The sequence below is a fragment of the Phalangium opilio genome, unplaced genomic scaffold (genome assembly GCF_054372755.1).
Source record: "Phalangium opilio isolate 3A_F unplaced genomic scaffold, DU_Popi_V2 ptg000082l_1, whole genome shotgun sequence".
Taxonomy (NCBI): domain Eukaryota; kingdom Metazoa; phylum Arthropoda; class Arachnida; order Opiliones; family Phalangiidae; genus Phalangium; species Phalangium opilio.
In genome coordinates this window covers 18943915-18953565 of record NW_028324189.1, presented here as the reverse complement: position 1 = coordinate 18953565, position 9651 = coordinate 18943915, and the positions used below count along the sequence as shown (strand labels likewise).

At 34.2% G+C, this 9651-nt stretch overlaps 1 long non-coding RNA gene across 1 annotated transcript; it reads right to left on the bottom strand.

Moving 5' to 3' along the window:
* Window positions 1-499: 499 nt before the first annotated feature.
* On the bottom strand, window positions 500-2685 carry LOC149653627 (uncharacterized). The gene is made up of 3 exons (XR_016370905.1): window positions 2637-2685; window positions 2422-2570; window positions 500-1855 (listed from the first exon to the last, which is right to left on the bottom strand). It is a non-coding gene; the product is annotated as an uncharacterized LOC149653627 (long non-coding RNA).
* Window positions 2686-9651: the final 6966 nt, after the last annotated feature.

The following is a 9651-nucleotide window of genomic DNA, read 5'->3' as shown; positions in this document are numbered from 1 at the left end:
GAGTTCCAAAACTAATCTTTCGAGATCTTTAGTTTTGACTTTAAAGGTATGATAAAGTTCTTCCGGGTTTTCTTGAGGTTTTTCCGGTGGATTTTCCTCAGTCTTGACGTTTATATTTTTGGTGTACGTTTCTGTTTCATCAATGGTAAAGGGTATGTTTTTAGTATGCCCACCTCTGATAAAATTACATTTAGGGAAATGTTTTAAATGTTCTTCGTAAGGATTATCGGTCGGTTTCCATGCTAGCAAAATCCCGTTGCATTCGAAGCATTGTACTAGATCATCGGTATGTAATGAATAAAATCCCGCTCTGCTTAAAGCTTTTTTATAGTTTTCATCTTGTGGCCAGGAGTAAAAAGAGTGATATCTTTGCAGCTCGGAGTTCATGATACTGAATGAATATGATGATAGGATTATCTGAGTTATATCCTCCTTAAATTTACTACCCCCCTTTATTACTTTCCCCCTTCCTTAATATACGAAATAAAAGAAAGCAGTATTAAAAAAGGTGACACATTTATTTTTTAAAAATACAAAAGAGATTACAAAGAGTATTTTCTAACAAAAGGATTAAGTTAATCTTTACGGGCGCGCTTCAACATGTTTGTAACAATGACGTCATTTTTCAAGCAATCTCGTCCAAACTGTCGCATGAATGATTTGTGGCTCTTTCTTTTTGTTCTTTGTATTATATACATAATACAATATAGTCCGCATGTCGAACTTGACAAGTTTTGAAGTCTTCTTTTGTTAAAGGACCATTTTCTTGAATTTCTTTTAACAAATTCTTTAATCGAGGGGAGAAAGTTCCCTAAAGCCAAGGAGTCAAAGTAATAACCCCTTCTGTTTCCATCGAAGTAAACGGATACCCAGTCAATTTTTTCGGGTAATAAATCACTTGGGTAAACACCTAGGAAATGTGGCGTGAATCGTAGAAATCGTGTTATCTGATCGGCGTTCATTATTTGTTTAACAAACGATTGACACGTTTCTATTTTTATCTATTTGTAACAAAGCCTGGAATTCGGCTAATACGATACAACTAAGCGTATTGGCCGTGGGTTTTTCAAAGCCCAATTCTAATCTTAATTGTCCTTGTTTCGTGGGACTCCAATGATCTGAATGACTCGCGTAACCGTCAGGTGTTAAGTCTAAACAGTAAATGGCGTAACCCGAGGCAAAGTCGTCCATAGAGATATTGTTCCCCTTGTCATTGTATTGGCACTTTGACCATCCTTCAAGTCGGCTAGGAATTTGATGATCCGATAATTTTAAATTGCAAACTGTTCCAAGTTTCTAATCCTGTAATATTTTACCCCGTTAAGTCCCTAATTTTAACTGTAAATCAATCTCAATGTAGAAACCTCCGGAACCGAAAAATATTAAGCTGCTGTTAAGAACAATATCAAGCTTATTAAGGATTTTCGTTTAAAGTTCAAGGCTACGACCAAGAAAGGTGTGAAAGGACGGAGTTCAATACTTTTTCCTTTCGTAAAAAGGAAGGTAACCCCTTTCGTATTCTATACAATGGTATGTAAGTTTGCTGTAATACATTCGGTGTACGTAGGATTAGAGATAAAGATCATAATATAAAGTAAATAAGACAAGAATGAAGACTATGTTTTGGTCTGTTCTATTGTAATAGGGTTAGTTAGCGAAGTATTTGGAGGCCAGTGGCTACTTGCATATAGTGCATTTCTGGTTCTTATTGCTTATTATAGATTTTTTACATACAATCCAAATTTATATGATTCTCAGTTGACGAATTTAAGTAGAAAGCAAAAACTTCCGTAATATTTCCCATTCATCTGTTACTTCCTCCTTTCATATCTCTATGGGCTTATAGATGTAGGCCCTAATTTAAAGTAAAAGAGCTTTTCATGAATAAAGATTACAATATAAAATAAATTTACTCCTCTATTTTATTTTGCTATAAAAGCAAAAGATCTAATTATAAAATGAAATTGATATAATATAAACTAATTTCTCCAACCTGCGAACTACGGTATAAATTTAAATACTATTATCAAGTAACAATACAAGTCAGTTTCACTAAAGAATATGTGAGCCTAGATTGTCACATCTATGTCATAGTGGAGGGGGGGAGAAGTTAGTATACTCCCGTCACGACTGTATTATCTATGCAGTTAGCCCTTTAAGCAGAGTTAACTTCTTAATACAAAGGTAATTAAAATTGCGTTGTATAAAATTTATTTTGGAGTATAGGCCATAGTTTACCATTCTTTATGACTCTCATGATAAGTAGTACTTGATTTATTCTAAATTAACTTCTTCTATCTTCAAAAGAAAGTTCGTATTAACTATCATTAAATTTAGTGTAAGGCATTAAGCTATTTTTTAATTTAAACTGCTAAGTCAAATATTTTTGAGATGTGTGGTTTTGAAATTAAAAGTAATTACCAATTCAATTGATCATTTTCCTATATCCCTTTGTTTTTTCTTCGTTGACATCGAAAGGTTTGTTTGCTGGTTCAGCGTATTTTCCATGGAAATCAATGCTGAATTGTATGTTTATCGTTCGGCAAGCGGCTCTTATAGAGTTTCCCATGCTGCAAACGTTCCTTTATATGATAGACCTTATATATTGTCAGGTAGAGAATAAAACCTTGCATTACTTAAAGATCTTAGATCAGTGGCTTCTCTCTCGCTCGCAGTCCATGGTACTGAGAAAGGTACTGAAGCTATTATAGTATCTACCCGTTATACGAAGGTATTTACTACCCCTTCCCCCCCCCCCGCAAACCAAGTTTTTGAGATGTTTACCCCCCAATAAACCCCCCCCCATCTGTGACGTATGCAATATCTTTGAAAATATTCTTATTTTAATTAAAGAGGACCATTTTAAAAAATGTACATTATACAAACTAACAATTACGAAAACCGTTCTCCTTTATGATCTATTATTATGTATGCCAATAAGAAATCCATATTTAAATGCAATAAACTTAACTTTAATTTTTAAAATTTTACACTATTAGCATAAAATTTATACTGTCCTCGTTCTGGTATACGAAATCAGCGTATAAAAGGCTCTTTTCCAATGCGCACGGACGATGACGGGCTAACGTGTTTCTTTGGTGGTCATAGAGACAGGTGGCACGTGTCTCACCTTCTATATCCATGGCCTTTGGACAATCCACATCATTCAAATTTATGACTTCTTTATTTAAAATATTAAAAAGAATGAAACATTTTTGATTACCCTTGCAATATATACGGTCTGCGAACCGGGTACCTAACATGAGACAGCGACGAAGATTGTGATAAGGCGTTTCTCTTCGTCCAAATGAGATTCCGTGTAAGTTTCTGGTGATGTAGCTATTGAGTCGTTGTGTAGACGAAGGTAGCGTAGATTGACTATAAGGCGGTAAAAATATCCATGACACTATTCCTGGAATTTTAGTAACAGTAGCACAACTTGGTTCTTTAACTATCAGATCGCCTGCGAGGTTGCATTTTTCGTCCTTCCCGTGTAGATACTCAAAGTCAACTACTACAGATTTCATGTTATCTAGAAGATAGTTTCCTAAATGATGATTCTCCAAATGGTTGGAGTGCGGTTTATATACTTTTCAAGTCCTTTCACTCAATATATTAGCTATAGAATATAAATCACATGACGGAAGGTGGTAGCATGCTGAAACACGTATGATAATAGCTCTTAAGAGGTCCAATCGTTGCCCTCAAATTAACAAAAGAACTGTGTTTTCGACAGGAGATTAAAAATGCAGAGACAGCAATCTCCTTTTAATGTCAGGCGGTCAAACATTCTCCACAAAAGGTATATTGACAGATGTCTTAAAAGGGGATGTAAAGGTAAATAATGAACCCATGGCTAAATTTATTAGACAGATAATTATAGTTTTGTTGAGCCTATGTACCCTTAAAGCATTAACGTCTAAAGTACCAAGAATGCGTACGAGATCTTAAATAAATCTTCAAACTTTTCTTCGTGATATTTTGTATACTAGTTTTTAGCTAACGTTTCAAAAACTTTAACATAAGAATACGCCTACAGTCAAACCATTCAGCAATGAGAAAAAATAGGCATTTCAACGTTTCTTATTGTATTGTGTATTTTATTACAATTGTGTATACTAGATTTAGCTAAGGTTTCAAAAACTGACATAAAAATACGCCTACAATCAATTGTGAAAAAATAGATGCTTCAAAGTATTTCGGAAAATGTGTAAAAATGATTAAGCGGTTAGACGAGATCTTTATGAATTTTCATAATTATCCGACAAGTTTTATCACGTTTTTAAATTTTTACAATTTTTTTCTATACTTTTTTCATTTCTCTTTGGAGTTTTTATCCAGGTAAATTCCAATAGCTTAATTGAAACTGAAAACCACGAAAACTATGTCTATAATTACAATGTCTATATTAGTGAGTAGACTAGCATATATTTCTACAGGAAATAACCTAATGGCTAAATACCCCAGTAGGAGCTATGTCACGGTCGCGACCCTGATACATGGAAAAACTAAAAGCGTTAAAAAATCATATGTTTTTATTTAAATTCCTCTTTTATATGGGTTTTTTAGAACATTTAAATGCTGTTTGGTTTAAATAACCATGATGGCCATATAATTTTATTCTGTTCGAGTCTCCATTTGCCTGTTTAACCAATCAGAGTTTGGTTGAATTATCTAATTTCGTTTATTGTGTATCATATGGTACAGATGACAAAACTAAAAATCCAAAGACATTGTGAAGTATAACAACGCGAATGCGAAACACTATGTAGTAACAATCATAAATATGAATGTTAAAATTCAAATTTGGTTGTTTTTTTTTCATTTTATGCGAAATTTCTCAATAGTAACGAATATGTTTTTCAAAACCCCGATTAACCGTAGGTACATACGTTATTATAGCAAAATAATTAGATTGTTTATCTCATATTTAACGTAAGAAATAAAATTATCAGAAGAAAAGGCAAAACCAACGTTCATGCTAAAAAGTCTGCCAATTGAATTAACGCCCCAATTCCTACTAAGCCACAGAGAATGTTAAAAATATATTTAAGTTATAAAACTAAGCGAACTTTGCAAATTACTCTACTGAAGAACAAGTACAAAAACCCCCTCTTTAACTACCTTTTCTTATTTTTAGGGAGGTACTGGTTAAAAATGTTTAGGTATCTAGGATACCCCTGACAATTTATTCATATGATAGCAACACTATTCTTAATGCACGTGGTAAACAAAGAATAAATAGAAAATGAATACAAGCGATGTTAGAATTGCGTTTCCCCCCCCCCCTCTCCCACAAATAGTAGATATACTACGCCTGGTTTTTTTAACCTCTGTGAGTGCTAGAGTACATCAATTTTAAAGGAAATAGTGAACTATTCCTATACATCAATGGTTGTATAAAATGGATAATTTCTAGGTCTGATTAATCAGTTGGATTTAATGATAGTTTTTTAGTTTTAGAAACATTTGTAAAAATAGGGAATACCCCACTGTTACAATATTAACTTATTATAACATAATAAGGAACATATAGCCATTTATAAAATAAATTTCAGTTATAAAAGTTTACAAGTTTTTTTTTAACTTTTCATAATTTTAATATTTTTTTAACTTTATATTTTTAATTATTTTGCCTTTTTTATTAACTTTATTTTAAAATTATTTTACCTTTTTTAACATTTTTTTTCAGTTGTTTTTCTTCGAATATTTTTGAACACTTTTGTATAGCTTTTTTTTAATTTTTTATATTTTTCATGCATTCTAATAACTACCAAAAATGTCGAAGTTGATGAATATTTTAATAATCACTATTACGAATGTAAAAGCCATTTAAGGTTATAACCCAATTCTAGCATTTGCGGCGGGAGGATAGAAAATTGATTCAGAAGTTCAAGTCTGACTTCGAAGCGAAGTCAGTTATCCATCCCTATATAGGGATGCCAAAATAAATAGGGGAAAGTGTCGGACTGCCATATTTTCCTGCCTTTGCTTTACCTTGACATGCATTTCGAGACGCTCAAGCGCTCGAGAGGTGTTTAAAATGGTATCAGCCAATCAGATATGATGTCATTCTTCCCGAAAATAACGCTCGTACGCCACCAAACGGGAGAATTTGGCATAGACTTATCTCAAGGAAGAGTCACAACCTCCGCGCTCTGTTCTATTTTCTTTAGTGTTATTTTCGCGTTTGAACGAGGTTGAAGTTGGTTTAAAACGTTAGCACGTCGAAATTCAATTAAAAATTCTGCAGATGTTCTTGAAATCATCATTTAATTCAAAAAGCACATCGTTAAAATCCTTTAGAATTTCGTTTTAACTTAGGCCCTGGGTTGTCATTATAAGCTTAAACGTTTTAATACTAGTAAATAACATCAAAATTACCCAACTAAATTAATACAATCATGTACATCATCAAATTAAATTGTGACGATAAACTGCAGTGGCCACGGTAAGACTCAGTCAATAGCAGCTAATGTAAAATAAAACCGCCCTATTGGAGTCTACCCATTCAACCGAATACCACTGAGAAGAATCCCATTCGTCCTAAAATTTCTAGCCAGTATTTTAAAATCTAGCCTAATGGCGGTTTTCTATTAAAAGGGAATATTTTCCCATTCAATCGAATCAAATTGGAAAGAATTCTCTTCAATCGAAAGTTCCAAGCTAGTATATGTTTATTTGATTTCGAAGTGGTCTGCGTCCCACCGTGGTCTAGCGGTAAAGCGTCGGATCGTCACGCGGAAAATCTTCGTTCGAATCTCCATCAGGAAAGTGAGTTTACTAGTATCGAATTATAAATATAATTCTGAATAATCGATAATAATCGAATTTAATTTCCTTGCAGGTGCTGAATTTAGAAGGCAAATTTATATTCAGCAGTATTAAGGATTTCACAACGAGAAATATAGCAATGTTAAGTTAGGTAAGTAATATTTTATAAATCATTTAACAATGTTACGCCTTTTCCAAAATATTGATGTTTAGCTTCATTGACTTCTCAAATAATATGCCTTTTCCAAATCATTACTGTTATGTTAGGTTTGGTTCAGTTAGGTTAGTAATATTTTATAAATCATTTAACAATGTTACACCTTTTCCAAAAATTTATGTTTAGCTTCATTGACTTCTCCAATAATATGCCTTTTCCAAAACATTACTGTTATGTTAGGTTAGGTTTGGTTAAGTTAGGTTAGTAATATTTTATAAATCATTTAACAATGTTACGCCTTTTCCAAAATATTTGTGTTTAGCTTCATTGACTTCTCAAATAATATGCCTTTTCCTGTTATGTTAGGTTTGGTTTGGTTAGGAGGACGTCTCTTCCTCTTTGGAGCGGTTATACACCTCAAGTAAGTGTCTCCCTTATGGAATGAAAAATAAATAAATAAAACCATCAAATTCTACTCTATTTGAGTCTTTTTGGGTATGCAATATTGGGTTAATTGGAATAGAGAACTGGGAATTGGGTTGAATGAGGTTTGGATAAATTGGAATTGGGTTGAATGAGGTTGGGATAAATGGGAATTGGGTTGAATGAGGTTTGGATAAATGGGAATTGGGTTGACTGAGGTTTGGATAAATGGGAATTGGGTTGACTGAGGTTTGGATAAATGGGAATTCGGTGGTTTAAATAGGGTGAAATGGGGGTTAACCTTAATTAGTACCCAAAAAGTTATAAGTGCAATATGACCATTAATTTTTCATATATTTACGTACAAAATATAAAATCATTAATTGGCTAAATCATTTTTATAAGAAAATAACTATAGAGGCTTTTTAGACCAAATTACTGCAATAATTTACCGCCAAATTCGGCTACATTTCGGTCGAAAGGGATATGTTGAATGGGTTCCGGTCGAATGGGCCAGGAGCGCACTATTTCTTCACGTGCAATATCAAAAATTATTTTAGGTACGTCGTAGATAGGTGAGGGGGATGGAACACATTTCGCGAGTATGCATTCACCAATCCACATGCATGTCATAGACGAAGGAGGCAGTCCGACACTTTCCCCTATTTATTTTTGTTTATACCCTCTTTGGTGCTGAGTGAGCTCCAAGAGAGAAAGGAATAGGATATAAAAGCGGTACGAGCGGGCGAGGGTTCTATTGACGCGCTCTTCGGCGATTTTGACCTTAGATCTATTGATTTCTTTTTAGCTTAAAGGTATAAGTGTGACTAATAATTTTACCCGAGTAGTAGTAGTAGTAGTAGTAATTAAATAAATAAATATTTCACGTTGCCAAGCAACCATTGAAGAAATATCCCCGGACCGGTAAATTAAAGAATATTACCCTAGAAGTATATTTATTGTTATAGGGTTATCTTGAGTGCGTAAACGATGTGGCTTAATTATGGGCTAGACCATCTTGTTTTACTTGGTGAAGGTAATCGAATTCTTTGGAAGTGTTTCTATAGCGCAAGCAGCTTTCGTCGTTGAGCTCGTGATCGAGTGGGCTATGGTTATATATGGTATATCGGAAGAATCAGAACTTACTACTCTGGGAAACGCCCCAAATACTTCAGAAGGAACATCCGTCTTACGTATATGCGCTGTTAATATTGTCAAATCTTTATAATAAAATTGCATGGATATACCTGACAATTCGTCTTTTTTATAGGGACAAGGCAGAAGCGAATGATTCTAAAAATAAAATTAATGTTTTGAAATTTGTAACTTAAAATGCGTACGTTTACGTTTTTTGAAGTTGAAACTTGTCTTACAAATATTAAAACACGATTCCTGAACTGTTCATACCTAAAAATAAAGAAATTCATTATATAACTTAACAATTACACGTATAAAGTTTTCGCGGCTCATTCCTATTTTAGAGGCCGTTTTCCATAGTGGGAAATTTTTTAGTAGGATAGTAGGAAAAATAATAGTATTCCCCCTACGCGGAAAAGCAAAACCTAGGATGTAGAAAATAGTATGAATTGCTACATTGTGCCGACTAAACGTAGGTAAATGTGCTCCTGTTTTTGTTATGAACAGTCTCATAAGATGCCGCCTTTTCCAAAATATTGCTATTTTACTGTCTTTCAACCGTGAAAAGAAGCGCATACTTAGTCGTTCGTGAATAAACAGGAAGAACGAAATAGGGTTTTACATTGGCCTTTTAACTAGGCGTTTTAAGTGTCCTAATTGCGAGGCCAGCACAGAATGAACATGCAAAACGAAATGTTGGAGTAATGCATGGGCCTTTTAATCAAGGGTACTAAGAGACCTAATTGCGAGGCCAGTACAGATACGCCCTTTCGTTCAAAGGAGATTAGACCAGGTTAGGTTATAGAGAGCTGCACGGAACGGAATTGTTTCCGTTTTCCGCGGAGTCCGTTCCGTTCCGCCGGCTTAAAACGGAATCGGAAGGAAGAAAGATCTATATAACGGAAACGGATCGGAATCGGAAAAACTAATGAAGGAGTTGTGGAAACGGAACGGAAACGGAAAAGCTAATGAACGATTTTGTGGAAACGGAACGGATTCGGAAAAGCTAACGAACGATTTTGTGGAAACGGAACGGAAACGGAAAAGCTAACGAACGATTTTGTGGAAACGGAAGAGGTAATGAAGGAATTGTGGAAACGGAACGGAAACGGAAGAGCTAATGAGCGATTTTATGGAAACGTAACGGAACCAGGAAAAAA